The 14589-nt window shown below is 42.0% G+C and overlaps 1 protein-coding gene across 1 annotated transcript in view; it reads left to right on the top strand.

The window, feature by feature from the left end:
• The first annotated feature begins 871 nt into the window (after nucleotides 1-871).
• The window catches only part of Larp7 (La related protein 7), a 57613-nt gene continuing 43895 nt past the window's right edge, over nucleotides 872-14589 (top strand). The window contains exon 1 of the mRNA XM_080267247.1: nucleotides 872-975. The gene's annotated coding sequence lies outside the window, so the exon portion shown is untranslated. The remainder of the gene's footprint in view (nucleotides 976-14589) is intronic.

Here is a 14589-nt window from a genome sequence, read left to right on the forward strand (position 1 = left end):
AGAAAAGACTAGTGAACACGGGCACAGAGACGTACAGAAACAGCGGGTCAAAACCACGAGTGCGCTAAGAAAAACCAAAAATTCCGTGAACAGTGTCCCCGCGACTAAGTAACTATCCTGAGTGTCGCGACTCGCACCCTGACAAGTTATAGTAACATTCACTCTCTCGACCCCTGGCCCTTTGTACTCCTAGTGCATCTGGTTTAGACTATTAAATGCTAGTTCTGCCTATAGCCATAATACGGGTATTGTGTATTTATAACTCACCATCGGTGTATAACTGAAGATCTCCGCTCTCTGCCTGTGCTGTGTGTGTACACATTGTATGAAGAAGCTTACTCTGTAAACCTGTCTAAATCATATTCTGTAACTCTTTGTTTTTATATTGTAACAGTGTATTGAACTAAGACAATAGATGTGTAAAGGTGTACTGCCTAGTTTTTATGCCCTGTTCCTTTGTGGGTGCTTTATTTCCGGTCCAGAAAGAGAGCTCCGGCCTAGAAAGGGAACCCAGCTATACCTTAGGCGTCATTAGGACGGGAAGCCGACCTAAAAACTCCTATAGCATAACACTACGAATAACATTTTGTAGGATAATATGAAGGAGAAATTGTGTCAAGAAATTGGTTCCAAAAATTATGGCTAAATAGCAAAATTCACAATTTTCATATGCAAGAAAGGAGGTATTGCACTTGGTAGTGAATTTTTGTTTTCATTTTTTTTTAATTTCGGAAGGTCCATTGTACAGAACTTGAAATGTGCCTGTCTACACTTCGCGGCTCACCCGAAATCCCGAATGCACTCCGTGACTCCGGTGGTGGTAGCCGAGATGTGATGAAAGCGGTTTGGTAGGAAGCGGGTTTCTGTTAGCGAAGTGGTGCTGCGGAGATAATGTCAGGTCTGGACCAACTTGCTTCGCTAGACCCTCACCTGGCAAGATTTATTGAAGGAGAGACACAGAAGCAACGATTCCAGGTAATGTGGCACATGAGTTAGTTATGATTGTGAATAAGTGCGTTAGTGATTTTAACTGGTTGGGGTAAGGTATTACAGTGTAAAGCACGTGTTGGCAAGGCTTATTTCCAGTAGAATCTGGTTGTTCTGATTCATGATTGTCATGCGTCTGATTTTCTGGGTGCAGTATTATCCCATAGAGGATCGCCGAGTAGCAGATACAAACCAAATGTTATGATTCTTGCAACATATCCGACATTTAAAGCCTCTTCTATCAGCATTCGCAGATCATGGAAATCATGATCTAGTTCAGATTTGAATCCAGATTTTGCCTCTCCGGTTCGGGATAACAGGATGATTTGTTTAGGATCATAACAATAGCTGATCATGAGGCTTATCATGTGTGTGATGTTTTGCCACATCTTTGCATGGCCCAGCCCACCATGGATGATGAGGGCAGTCAGTGTAGTGAAAGATATGTGGTACCATATATGTATGTCGTCATGGAAAACTGAAGGGGTAATCTTCAAGTAAATATGGAACCACTGTATTTTGCATTTTTTTTTTTAATACCCGTCCTTCATTTTTTTTTCCTGTCTATCTATCTATTGCCAGACGCCATAATCCCATAAGGGGTGGCCGTTTGACTTTGAGTTATTTGTTTTATGGGGAGGGGCACTAACCCTCCACCAACCCACTTGTTGACATGTAGCTAGCACGTATGGTTTGGTTATATGGTTACCACCCAGCGTTGTAAATGGTTTCTTGGCTTGCAGGAAACCATTTGGCTTGTCCCTTAATGTAAAGCCACCTGTATAGGAAAGAAAAGCAATAAGAAGTGACAGGAAAGATGGGAGAAATAGGAAGAGAGGAGAGCAGGTACAGAAAAAGAATGATAAAGTCTAAGGAAGAAGTATGCAGCACAATTTTTTTTTTTCCTGAGTGCATTTTCAAGTTTCCAGGGGCCGAAGACAGACACTTGGGGGCAGAAGACAGACGGACAGCATCTTAGAACACTGTTTCGGCACAAATCTTCCCTCAGTTCTGCTTTATCCAAACCTAATCCGAATGATCACAACTTCATTTAGGTATTATTTTACAAGTGGACAAATATGCAGTTTTGGAATTTTATCACCATGAATGTATAGTATAGTCCCTAAGGATCACAGAGAATCCCCATTACTCCATTCGGAAATTGATATTTTCAGAGATATTGAATTTAATTTAAAATTCCCAAATAAACCTACCTTGGATCTTCACTCGGCCACTCCAGGTAAAAAATGTGTGCGTTCGTACGTTTGTTTCTCTTCCCTTCGACTGTGCATGCGTCTCGTAGGTTTGTATCTCCCACTCATATGCTCACTTTAGGTCATGTGATGGATTTTGGCTAATGATTTTAAATCGTGCTTTTTGATTCAATGTGGATGGAAAATTCAAATCCTTCTCGCTATGGCCTCTAAAGAAGAAAGACGTGCTGTGTGTCCTTGGTGTGATATTGATTATTTACGAGTGATAAAGCGTTTCCACTCGAAATCTGAGGAGGACACGGTGTATTACCTTCGGAAGTTTATTTCCCAGACTGTCAGGAACCTTGTAAATTTTGAAAAGACAGACATCAGTCGTACTGTGGTTGGTACAAAAAGTACGCAAAAACCAAGAAATGGGTACAGTGTAGTTTTTGTTTCTAACTCCAGAGGAACTTTTCTGGACAACGCACACTTTCTGGCTTGAAAAATTATATTGTTCATAAACCATTGGATTCAAAGGTTCTGGAACCACAACGTTATTGCCAGACAACCCTCGTCCTGGACTATCATATCTCAAGGGTAAGCATTCCCCTAGGATAGGTTAGGTATATTGGGGTAGGTTTGGTTAGGTTTACTGTGTTTGGTGTGGTTACGTAACATATTCCCCTAGGATAGGTTAGGTAGGTTTGGTTAGGTTTTGTGTGTTGAGTGAGGTTACGTTATGTACGGTATTCTCCTAGTTTAGGTTAGGTATGTTGGAGTAGGTTTGGTTAGGTTTAGTGTGTTGGGTGAGGTTACGTTACGTATTCTAGGATAGGTTAGGTATGCTGGGCTGCGTTTTGTTAGGTTTAGCGCATTTGGTGAGGTTACGTAATGTCTGTTTGGTTAGGTTTCATCTGTTCCTTTATGTTACCCGGTGGTGCAGTATATTTTTCTGATGGATTTTGATGCGATTTGAGTTGTTTTTTACTTCATTTTTTTTTTGGAAAATGCTTGATTTCACCTACTTGTCCAATCAAAGTTCATGATTGGAAAAGAGGGGTAATGAGGCATTTCCGACAAAAATGAAGGTCAAAAACATTCGAATCGCATCACAAACTACCAGAAAAATATATTGCACTACCTGTGGGGTGTATTGTCCACTTGTAAAAATTTACCAAATTCAGCCCTAGCGATCCTAAACTAAATTTTTGTAACCTGACCTGATTTTAACCTTACCTAACTAAATAAATCCTAACCAAACCTAATCCTTAATCTAACCTAACTTAATCTTAACCTGCTGGTTTTGACATTTATAAGTTGTGATGCTATCATAATGCAGTGCCTGAGGGTTCCATCATCCCCAATAAAAATCATATTTTGTTTATTGACGTAATCTCTTTGTACTTAAAAATGCACTTCTGTACATTCAAGTTCCTGCTTTTCTTTTTCATATAAGTAATTGGTGGTCCCACATCTATGAAGTAAACCACCAGAGGGGAATAGCTATACATAACTTTGACCAATATTGCTTTGAAAAATGAACCCTTTATTGGGTTAGTACTGTATGTTTTAATGTACTGTAGATGAAATAGAAGGTGGAAATGGAGAAACTCCTCCCCTCCCCCACGATATTTATTACAGGTACTGTATATTCTAATGGTGGTAGGTGGTGGCGACCATCATCTACTCACTTGATGTAGTGCTGCCTACTTCCTTAGCCTTTATCATTATTTTTCTTTGCCTGTCGTCCTCTCTTCCTATTTCTCCCATCTCTCTTGTCACTTATTGCTTTTCTTTCCTTTACAGGTGGCCTTACATTGAGTGTCAAGCCAAATGGTTTCCTGTAAGCCAAGAAACCATTTACAACGCTGGGTGGTAACCATATAACCAAATCATACGTGCTCCCTACGTGTCAGCAAGTGGGTTGGTGGAGGGTTAGTGCCCCTCCCCTTAAAACAAATAACTCAAAGTCAAATGGCCACCCCTTACGGGATTATGGCATCTGGCAATAGATAGATAGATATTCTAATACATTATAAAAACCATTTGCGACAGATGCTTAGAGAAGAGAAAGTGTTCATCTACAGTATCTATCTATATCCCGACGCCCTAATCCCGCAAAAGGTGGCCGCAGACAAAGCGCTTCCAAGTCGCTCTGTCACCCACCATTTGACTACCTTCCCCCCAACTCACCCCCCCCTCCCTCATATACCTCTCAACTCCATGCCTTCACCTCATCCTCGGTCTACCTCTCCCTCTCCCTCCCTCCACCTCACCTACATACTGTACTTCCTCTTAGTCAGTCTTTCATTCTCCATTCTCTTCACATGTCCAAACCACCTCAGTGTATTTCTCCTAATCTTCTCAACCGCATCCACATCCACCCCACAGCGTTCCTTCACTTCTTCATTTGTCAACCTGTCCCTCCACGTCACTCCACTTGCTTCTCTCAAGTAACTTATTTCCACTGCTCTCACTCTTGACTTGTTCCCCTCTTGCAAGGTCCATGCCTCGCTTCCATACGTCAGGGTAGGGATCACAACACTATCCTCCCTATTTCTCATCACTGCTTTCAGTGTACCAACAACCTTCCTTCCCTGCTGTACCCTTTCACGCACTTCATCCCCCAAAGTTCCATCCATACTCATCACACTACCCAAGTACTTGAATGTACTCTCCATATCCTCACCATCCAACCTCACTGCACACTCTGTGACTTCATTCTTCTCAAACACCATAACTTTACTTTTGTTTACATTAACTTTCGGATTCCTCCTCCTACACACTGTCCCAAATTCATTCACCAAACCTTGCAACTCCCATTCATCTTCACTCAACAGTACTGTATCATCAGCAAACAACAACACCGGAAGCTTCCAAATCTCACCTTCATTCATTAGAGCCACCCCCACATTCATAATTTCTTAAATTAAGTAATGAGCTTATTAATTTCTGTGTCTGATGGTTGGGTGTAGTTCTGAAAGCTTACCCTTTATTTAATGGCAGTCCCATGCAGACATATTGCCTTAGTAGCTGGATCATGTTTCATGGTCTACACACTTTTATCCTACTACCACTATTCGAATTAAGCCATATTTCAGTACTTGCTATACCGTATATCTCCATCACCTGACACCATTGTATAAATACAAGGTCATAGTGGCCAATAAAATAAAAATAATTTTTGGAGGAGCTACAAGTATGATTGTTTATGATCCAACTCAACCCTCCTCTAGAGGTGGGTTCACAGCAGATCACGGATTCTGCTGAGTCATGGCCAACAGTTCCCAGGATCTGGATTCAGTGGTCCAAACAGAACATCGTCTGACCATGGATCTGCTGTGTGATCTGAAACATCTTCACAAATAGAAGAGGTCATTAATATACTGTAGCCACACATGATTTTTACATTTGTTCATGTGTTAAGCAATGTACAGTAAGACCTCACTATAACGGACTAGGCTAATTGGGGCCCAAGCCATTCCAAAAAATGTGAAATTCCAATAAAAGCGACATCCGGACTTCCCCCTGCTAATCCAGACTTTTTCCGATATATCAGAGATTAGTCCGGATCACATGAACAGATATTAACGCCTTAAGTCTTAATCGCATCAATTGCTGCGATTTGAGTTTTATGCCAAAATGCCTAATCACATCAATTGAACGCGGCCTGTAAAAAACTGTGGAGCACTTGCTCCACCCTGATTATGACATACATGGCTTCAGGCCAATGAGAACTCACCCCTGATGTGGCATGAGGGGGGATCAGACCAACCCAGGCGGTGGGGGGACACCCCCCTTTCGGCCACCTCCATGCCACCCTCTACTCCACTCCCTCACGCCCTCCATGTCCCCCATCACTCTCTCACCCCTCCACACAACTGAATCTCTCCTCCCGCAACAACCTGCGTCCCTTTCCACCCTCTCTTGCCCCTCCTCCCTCCCTGCTAGCCTCGTTCCCCCCCCCCAAACCCCACCCCATCTCTCCCTCCTTGTCCCTCACTACCCTCCTTACTCCCAACAGGGCCCCAAGTGTCAGGCCTGATGTACGTACCTGTTTCATATTATTTCTACTTCTTTCCGAATTTTTACACCTCACTCTGTTCATTTCTCACTTTGTACCTACCAGTTTCTGTAAGTACGTAGCTGGAGAATGTTGTATGCTGTACTACATACGACGCATCTATTTTTTTTTTTTTTTCCTGCCCAGATTAGCATCTCTGAGTAGTGTGTGTCTGTGTTAGTTTTTGAAAGACCATGTGGCCTTGCAGGGTTACTCCCCACACCTGTTTCATCTCCCTACACATACAAGCACACCTGTTTTCATGGCTGGTGTGATAAATTCCAATGAAATGGAGAGTTTCCACAAGAGAACTTGGTTCTTGCCGAAACTGTAATAAGTGTGATGAAGTGTAATGATAATGTGATGATTGTCATGGTGTGATAAATGTGTAACGAGAAGTTGGGACAGTAAAAAGAGAAATCGGAAACAAATTATTATAATTTTTTTTCCTTTCTTATGCATGCATTCATAGCATTATTCAACTTTATTTTGATGTCCTTGATGGTTATAAACATTTATATATGTCTGTGTTAGTTTTGGAATGACTATAAGGCCTTGTAGGGCTACTCCCCACACCCGTTTCATCACCCCACACCTACATACACACCTGTTTTTATGGCTGGTATGACAAATCCCATTGAATTGAAGGGTTTCCACAAGAGAATTTGGTTGTTGCCAAAATTTTTCTCCCCAAGTACCACCAAGGCCTCGTAGGCCTATGCCCCACACTAGTTATCTCCCCACACCAACATACACTCCTGTTTTCATGGCAGATGTTACAAAACATAATGAAGTGCTTTCTTTTCATACAAAAAACTGGTTGTTTCCAACCCCCGTACCTATAGGCCTACTCTCCACAGCCTACCTTATCTCCCCACAATCATGTAATCTCTCCACACCTACATACACCTGTTTTCATGGTTGGTGTGACAAAACACTTTGAAATGACCTGTTAAGAAAAATAGGTAGTTATCAAAATTTTCATGTTTTCGATTGTTTTCGAGGGGTAACTATATCATAAACTTTTTTTTTTTTTAAACTTTGACACGCGATCGTGCAGTAATCATTAGGCCTACGGGGATACGGACTGCGTTGTCAGGTTTGTAACTTCTTCCCTTTTAGCCAGAACACAGTCAATTTGCCCTTGGTGAAAGTCGCCAAAACACCCCCAAATTGTGGTTGTGGGAGGTACCCTACCTGAAACAATTGCGGTCTTACGGGGTTAAACTGTTTGGACTACCATTGTGGTACTGTAGTGTGTTATAATTTCACTACAATAGTGAAATGGTGTACAATATATAATAATACTGTACTGTACACTGATAAACATGCCCTTTATGTACCTTATTGTGAACATACCTTATGTGGTCAAGCAGTCTGGACTGCTTCTTGCTTTATTGGACTTTTTCCAATATACAGTGCTCGTCAGAAGTATTCAGCGTTGTCCACCGGGCGCGCAATACTTATGGCCCAAAAAGAATCACCCATTTTGGGGGGTAAGAATTGAGCCACAAGTTTGAGCTCCGAGCATGACGTCACGGTAGCCTGAGGCCTTCTGATGCGCTGGTTGGTTCCCGCCTCAGTCGCCCACGGGCTGCCTGAGAGAGAGGAACTCCGCCGAGTGTCCCTCTCAAATTGCGCCATTTTTTACCGAGTGTCCCGCAGTGTTTTGGCCTTCAAAACTTTGTTATGGCACCTACCCGTGAACTATCGAGTGAGATCATATCCCAGATCATTGCTCTAAAGGAGGCAGGCCACCAGACAAAGGAAATTAGTGAATTGGTTGGTGTGGCACGATCGACAGTGCGTCGTTGGTGTGCGCGGTTTCGGGAGGAAAACAGTGGTGAAGTTCCCACAAAGAAACCGAGGTCTGGTAGGCCTAGGAAAACTTCCCCAAGGTCTGTTAATGTTTTAAAACGTGCAGTGGAGTTTAATCCTTGTGTGAGTGCAAGGAAAATTAAGGAGAGCAACCCAGAAGTGTTTGGTGAGGTGTCAGTGAGAACAGTGTCTCGTAGGGTGCATGAGCTTGGTTACACAAGTCACAGGCCTGTGAAAAAGCCTCTTCTCTCTAGCAGCCAGAGAATTCGTAGGCTTGCCTTTGCTAATAAATATCTAAATTGGGGTGAGGAGCAATGGTTGTCAGTGTTGTGGTCTGATGAGGCAACGTTTAGTGTTACCTGTAACAGAGGAGCATGCAAAGGTAGTGACCCACTTGACCCACGGTATGTAGAAAGCACAGTTAAACATCCTGATTCACTCATGGTATGGGGTTGTTTTTCAGGGAAGGGTTTGGGGAAGCTTGTTGTACTTCCCAAGAACCTCAGAGTGAATCAGGATGTTTACCTGGAGCTTCTGTGTGATCATTTACCAGACTCCTTCGAGCTAACAGGTGCACGAGTGTTTCAGCAGGACTGTGCACCTGCTCACAAGGCCAAATCGGTCACCAATTGGCTTCGTGACTGCGAGGTATCATTCATGACAGACTGGCCAGGAAATAGCCCAGACCTCAACCCGATTGAAAACCTCTGGTACCTCGTAAAGAAGAGTCTCCAAGGGAAGGACGTGAGCTCTCTGCCTAAGCTGGAAGCCGCCATTCGTGACTCCTGGGACAAAATACCCCTCCAGCACCTCAGGAGCCTCGCCCTTTCACTTCCAAGACGTCTCAGGTCCGTGAAGAAACGTAAAGGCTACCCTACGAAGCACTAAAGGTAAATAAAATGCATTATTTATATGTTTTTTCAATGTTGAAAGGTTTGTTTCTCAGGAGGGACGCAGGGCGCCCCATACTTCTGACGAGCACTGTATAGGAATTTAGTCTGGTAGCTCCTCAAGTCCGATAAAAGCGAATTCCGGTCTATTGAAGTCCGTTATATCTAGGTTTTACTGAATACAGTATAGCAATAATTAATTCTTTACCAAATAGGTGAGGCCTTTCCATATTATCTTTTGAAATGAGTCTTTCACAGGTTACTTATTATTCCTGGAGTATCACAGCTACCGGGCATTATTATAAACTTACCTCTGAAAGCTGTAAATGAGGATTTATATCCTTCCATCCATCCATCATCCAATCCTACGTCGCCCCGTGAGGAGCATAGGAACCTGGGGCTAGGCAAGTTGCTCCTAACATTTAAGATGAGAGTGACCAACCTCACTTTTCCCTGAGTGGCATTATGTGAGCAGTAAACCCCAACCACCCCCTTGGATATAAACCTACACAGGCTTAATCTGATTGGAGCACCTTAATTACCCACTATACCACCAGGTGCCATAATTTGGTTATATGGTTACCACCCAGCATAGTAAATGGTTTCCTGGTGTACAGGAAGTCATGTGGCATGTCGCTTAGTGTAGAGTCACCCACAAGCAGAAGGAAGAGGAAAGAAAGAAGAGGGAGTGTAAAGTCACCTGTAGGCAGAAGAAAGAGGAAAGAATGAAGGAAAGAGAGAGAGAATATGCAGGAAAGAAGAGAGGAAAGGGCAGGCACCCAAAGCAGCACTACATTAAGTAAGTGGATGGTGAGCGCCCCCACCTACCACCTGTTTATATGCAGTGTGTAAATATTCCACCGACATCTCCTGGTAGCTGGCCATATTTAACATTCCTAATGTGCATTTTTTAAATTGAAAGCTGGCTGTCATATGCAAATGAGGTTTGGTTGTATTGTGTGGTTTGGTTAGGTTAGGTTTGATTAAATCTTTAAGTTTCTTATTGCCTTGACACGGGATACACTGATGTGTCCAGTTGGAGCGATGATTGGTAGACAACATGGCCAGTTGGTGAGATCATCAGTAAACATTGCTGCGGGTGACCTGGCTGCTTCCTTAAATAATCAAAAATAGGTAGTCTATATTTTGTCCTTTTCCAATCACTTCTTGCAGTCACAGTTAAGCAGTTAACTATATTATGTTGCATATGTACCACAATTACTTGCCTTGAGATCATGAGTTTGATATAGTACCGTATTGATGGAATCGTTGCACCCATTTGGTAAAGGATTACTGTATATGCACTGTGTATAGTATATATATATATCTATATATATATACTGGTGTACAGTATGTATATATATATATATATATATATATATATATATATATATATATACTGTGTACAGTATGTATATATATATATATATATATATATATATATATATATCTATATATATATATATATATATATATATTTATATATAGATAGATATATATAGATATAGATATAGATATATATATATATAGATATATATATATATATATATATATATATATATGTATATATATATATATATATATATATATATATATATATATATATATATATATATGTATATATATATATATATATATATATATATATATATATATATATATATATCTATATATGTACAGTACAGGCATAAAATGATCCACAGGTATACATGGCGAGTGATGAGAAGGGTGGGTGGTGAACTGAATGAAAGGAAGGCAATGATTGATTATGTGTGTGTGGATGAAGGGATGCGAAGATGTGTAATGGATGCAAGAGCTTATAGAGGTTGGGGGAGTGGACTTTCTGACCATTACTTGGTGGTGGCCAGAATTAGGATCCAAGTAAGATGGAGAAATAGAAGAAGGGAAAGACGAGAGGAAGGAGTAGTTGCAAGGAGAGTGGAAGGTTACAAGAGGATGAGAAAAAGGCAGAGTATAAGAGAGAAGTGGAGGAACGATTGGGCAAATATGAATTGGAGCAGATGGGGGACGCGGAAGGTGTGTGCAGGATATTTACAGAAGAAATATGTGCAGCATGTGATGTGGTGTGTGGGAGGAAGAGAAGACAGAGGGGGGTGCAAGGAACAGCGTGGTGGACTGAAGAGGTGAGACAGGCTGTGGCTCAAAAGAAGAAAGCATACAATGAATGGATGAGAAATAGGGGCGTGGAAGAAGTTGAGAGGCGGAAGAGAGAGTTGTATGTAGAAAGAAAGAAAGAGAGGCGAAAAGATTAGTAAGAGAGTGGATGAAGAATTTGGAAGGAATTTGAATGTAAAGTGGAGGGACTGTAAGAAAATGTTCTGGAAAGAGGTGAAGAGAGTAAGACAGGGTGGAAGTGAGGTTAGCAGGGGAGTGAAAGATAAAATTGGTAGATTACTAGTGGAGAAGGGAGAAAAAGTGAGCAGATGGAGAGAACAATTTAAGGAATTGTTGAACATACAGGATGGAAGTAATGTGAGTATAAGTGGCTGGGGAATGGCTGGGAGAAGGAGGGAGGTGAGAAGACAGGAAGAAATCAGTAGGATAGAAGTTGTGGAAGCAATGAAGAAAGTTAAATTGGGGAAAGCCCCAGGAATTGATGGAGTGTGTGGTGAAATGCTGAAGCATGGGGGAGAGATAGTAGTAGAATGGATGTGGAAGATGTGCAGATTGGCCTGGGAGGAAGGTAGAGTCCCGGAGGATTGGAAGTCAGGTATAATTATTCCCTTGTACAAAGGAAAAGTGGAAAAAGAAGTGTATGATAATCATATGGGCATTTGTCTTCTTAGTATAATAGGAAAAGTGTATGGTAGGATACTTATTGACAGAGTTAGAGAAATAACAGAGGAATTAGTTGGAGAAGAACAGGGAGGTTTAGGAAGGGAAGAGGTTGTGTAGATCAGATATTCATTCTTAGATCTTTAGTGGAAAAGTTTCTAGAGAAGAGAAAGAAGTTGTATGCGGCTTTCATGGATTTGAAGAAAACATATGAGAGGGTGGATAGACAAGGATTGTGGAAAGTATTAAGAATATATGGAGTAGATGGGAAGTTGTTGAATGCTGTGAAGAGTATGTATGATGGTGCTAAGGCTGCAATGTGTGTGGATGGTGAACTAAGTGAATTTTTCTCTTTGAAGGTTGGGTTGAAACAGGGATGTGTCATGTCTCCATGGTTGTTCAATCTGTATATAGATGGGGTAATAAAAGAGGTACAAGGTAGGGTAGTGGATGTTGGAGTGGCCCTGGTGAGAGAGGATAGTGTTTGGAAACTCCCTGTACTATTGTTTGCTGATGATACTGTGTTGTTGAGTGAAGACAAAGTGGAGCAGCAAGGCTTGGTGGATGAGTTTGGGAGAGTGTGTAAGAAACAGAATCCAAAGGTGAATGTAGGGAAGAGTAAAGTGATGGTCTTTGAGAGAGGTGAAGTCAGTGAATGTACAGTGAGGTTGGACGGTGAGGAATTGGAAAATGTGAGTACGTTTAAGTATTTGGGTAGAGTGATGAGTAAGGATGGAGGTTTGGAGGGTGAAGTGCTTGAAAGGGTACAGCAGGGAAGAAAGGTTGCTGGTTCTTTGAAAGCAGTGATAAGAAACAGGGAAGTGAGCATGGAAGTGGAAAAGTTACTACATGACAGTATTGTGATACGAACTCTAACGTATGGAAGTGAAGCTTGGACGTTGTTGGAAGGACACAAGTCAAGAGTGAGAGCAGTGGAAATGAGTTATTTAAGAGGAGCCTGTGGAGTCACATGGAGAGACAGGCTGACGAATGAGGACATAAAGGAGCGTTGTGGTGTGGATGTGGATGTGATAGGAAGCGTTATGAGGAACACACTGAGCTGGTTTGGCCATGTGGAGAGGATGGAGGGTGAAAGACTGACGAAGAGAGTGTACCGGTATGTGAGTGAGGTGGAGGGGGGAAGAGGGAGGGGGAGGCCGAGGATGAGATGGAGGGATGGGGTGGAGAGGTATATGAGAGAGGGGGGTGTGAGTTGGGAGCAGGGCAGTGAAATGGCGGGGGACAGGGTGACGTGGAGGTGATTTGTTTGTGGCCACCCCAAACAGGATTGAGGCGTCTGGCAATGGATAGATATATATATATATATATATATATATATATATATATATATACTGTATATATATATATATATATATATATATATATATACACATATATGTGTGTGTGTGTATATATATATATATATATATATATATATATATATATATATATTTTTATATATTTATAAATATCTTTGAGAGAGGTGAAGTCAGTAAATGTACAGTGAGGTTGGATGGTGAGGAATTGGAAAATGTGAGTACGCTTAAGTACTTGGGTAGTGTGATGAGTAAGGATGGAGGTTTGGAGGGTGAAGTGCTTGAAAGGGTACAGCAGGGAAGAAAGGTTGCTGGGTCCTTGAAAGCAGTGATAAGAAGCAGGGAAGTGAGCATGGAAGTGGAAAAGTTACTACATGACAGTATTGTGATACCAACTCTAACGTATGGAAGTGAAGCTTGGACGTTGCTGGAAGGACACAAGTCAAGAGTGAGAGCAGTGGAAATGAGTTATTTAAGAGGAGCCTGTGGAGTCACATGGAGAGACAGGCCGACAACTTAGGATATACAGGAGCATTGTGGTGTAGATGTGGTTGTGATAGGAAGCATTAGGAGGAATACACTGAGGTGGTTTGGCCATGTGGAGAGGATGGAGGGTGAAAGACTGACGAAGAGAGTGTACCGGTATGTGAGTGAGGTGGAGGAGGGAAAAGGGAGGGGGAGGCCGAGGATGAGATGGAGGGATGGGGTGGAGAGGTATATGAGAGAGGGGGTTGTGAGTTGGGAGCAGGGCAGTGAAATGGCAGGGGACAGGGCGATGTGGAGGCAGTTTGTTTGTGGCCACCCCAAACAGGCATTACCAAATATATCTGTATAGTTTATCGTTCCCCCAATGCTTCTTCGGAACCCAGTGTATTTGATTCCATATCCACTCAGTTGAGTAACCTTGACCTTGCCCTTGGCAATGAAATTACCATTTTGGGTGATTTTAACATACACAATGTTGAATGGTTATTGCATTCTGCCCAGACTGACGACGCTGGTCTAGAATGCGAGCTATTTGCGGAATCGTTTAATCTCACCCAGTTGGTAAAGCAACCAACCAGAATACCTGATAATCCTGACCATAATGCCCATCACTTGGATTTATTCTTGACAAATAATCCAGATCAATACAGGATAGAGGTACTGTCATCACTTGGATCCTCTGACCACAATCTCATCAAAGCCTCATTAGTTAACTCTCCTACACCTCCCCATTCCGAACCTGTCAGGGTGACCCGATGGCACTTTGACAGGGCAGACTGGGATGGACTTAGAAATTATCTTGCTGATGTTCCATGGCAGTCTTTCTTCTCTAGTGATCCCAATTCTACCCAGTCCCACATTTGCGACTTAATACTAGCTGGTATGGATTTATTCATACCAAGTCAACAATTCACTAAAAGATCAAACTCTCCAAAATGGTTTGATGGCAATTGTGCCAGAGCAACAGCCCAAAAGTCATTAGCATATAACTCTTACTTAAAATCAAAAACATCTGAATCACTCTCCCAATTTAAAAT

This window comes from Coenobita brevimanus, chromosome 23 (genome assembly GCF_032717465.1).
Source record: "Coenobita brevimanus isolate Jiangsu-jjx chromosome 23, ASM3271746v2, whole genome shotgun sequence".
Classification (NCBI taxonomy): domain Eukaryota; kingdom Metazoa; phylum Arthropoda; class Malacostraca; order Decapoda; family Coenobitidae; genus Coenobita; species Coenobita brevimanus.